General features: G+C 44.7%; 1 pseudogene; it reads right to left on the reverse strand.

The window, feature by feature from the left end:
• Positions 1–1,354: 1,354 nt before the first annotated feature.
• On the reverse strand, positions 1,355–1,473 carry LOC134936870 (5S ribosomal RNA; annotated as a pseudogene).
• Positions 1,474–1,983: the final 510 nt, after the last annotated feature.

Raw genomic sequence — 1,983 nt, forward strand, 5'->3', positions numbered from 1 at the left:
CAATCACTCACCGATCAGCCGTGCGACTGAAAAGCATTGCTCGCCCCTGTGTAAAATTGCTTCGTTTTGTATGAAATTACTTGGCGTGTGCGCCCTGCGGTCCATACGCATGCTCAGAATAGCCGATTTTTAGCCTGATCGCTACGCTGCGAAAAACGGCAGCGAGCGATCAACTTGGAATGACCCCAAAGGACAGGCTAATGCCTTGGTCTTTATTTATGACTGGTGGTTCTGCCTCTTATGATGATGTAAGCCCTTCTTCCTGTAGAAGTGTCAAAAAAATGAAACTCGTTAAGGAATAGGAACCAACTGTATGCAGTTGCAATAAGTGAGCCTGTACTTTCCTTTGCTGCAATTGAAGAGGAAGCTCTTTCCACCATTTGTGCACCCTCTGCAAATGTGGGGATGAGCAGCACAACATGCTGACAAAGAAATTGAAGATGTATCTGCGCAAGTGCACCAGGATGAGGAGTATACATGTGTAGCTGGCGCTAATAAGCATGTTGATGATGAGGATGTTGACAAGGATTTTTGTGTACTGGCAAGAGGAGAGAAAGAAAGCTCTTGTGTGGGGTTCACTACGGCTGGCCGGCGGTCGGGCTCCCGGCGCCCAGCATACCGGCGCCGGGAGCCCGACCGCCGGCTGACCGACAGTGTGGTGAGCGCAAATGAGCCCCTTGCGGGCTCGCTGCGCTCGCCACGCTACGGGCACGGTGGCGCGCTACGCGCGCCACACTATTTTATTCTCCCTCTATGGGGGTCGTGGACCCCCACGAGGGAAAATAAGTGTCGGTATGCCGGCGGTCGGGCTCCCGGCGCCGGTATACTGAGCGCCGGGAGCCCGACCGCCGGCATACAGAATGCCACCCCTTGTGTGGGCGCACTCTTAAAGAAAGAAGAAAATATTGTTCAATTATTAAAATTATTAAAATTTATATTTATTGATCAAGAGTTAAAAACAAATACCCCTCTATGATCCAAAGAAAAGTGTAAACATAAGAAAGACATGAGAAAATGTAAAAAATGTTCTGGTCTGTTAATCACATGAGAAAGGCTGCAGACACCTAATAGTCTAACACCCGTTTCTCCTGACCAGTACAGATAATCTGTATTAATGAGACCGACCAAGGAGGTCACTAATGTAGGAGGTCAAATAATGTGTCTTAGAAAACCACTGAAATCAGGTTGATTCTAAGCAATTTATTATTCACCTGTTATTCCATGTTACTCAGAATTGGAGATATCTGTGTTGACATGACCTGAACGCAGAAAAAAGAGAAGAAAGTTTTGAAAGAACAAATAGTGGTGATACTGCTGTTGGTGTCCACCCTTCTGAGGAAGGGGAATAGTCCCAACTCTACAACACCAGGTATTCCCAAGGAGTCTCCTCTCAAGGTACTGACCCGGCCCAACGCTGTTTCGCTTCCAAGATCAGACGAGATCTGGCATTAGCAGCGTGGTGTGATAGTAGAGAGGATATCTACCAATGAGAGTGCATCTATATAAAGATGGTAGAGTAAAGATTTAGAAAGATAAAGCCATATAATGTGTAGATCTACTTTCCACGTTAGGCGGGGTGAAACAAATGTCACTTAGTGGCAAAGTGCACCCTGGATCGTGAATGAGAGTCTACGGAAAATAGTAAGTGGTGAAAGGAAAAAGGATATTGTCACTTTTAGAATTGGACTGGTGGTTGTTAACCCTGGTGGGAGACCACGTCACAAAGTATGCAGCGTCAGGTAAAATAGTACATGTAGATATACTTCACATATATATTCATTTTTGTACAAAGCAAAACATCATTACTTTGAAAAAAACCTAAAAGGTATAACACACTGTATACAAAGGAAATGAAATAGTGTGAAGAATGAGTATAGTCTGCAATCTATGGGGTTATCGGGCTATATTATGCACAGAAAATCCAAAATAATTGGCTTGCAGTGTTAATTGGTGTGTCAAACAAAAAAAAGGCACTTATTGCAG

Source organism: Pseudophryne corroboree, chromosome 6 (assembly GCF_028390025.1).
Source record: "Pseudophryne corroboree isolate aPseCor3 chromosome 6, aPseCor3.hap2, whole genome shotgun sequence".
NCBI classification, from domain to species: Eukaryota; Metazoa; Chordata; class Amphibia; order Anura; family Myobatrachidae; genus Pseudophryne; species Pseudophryne corroboree.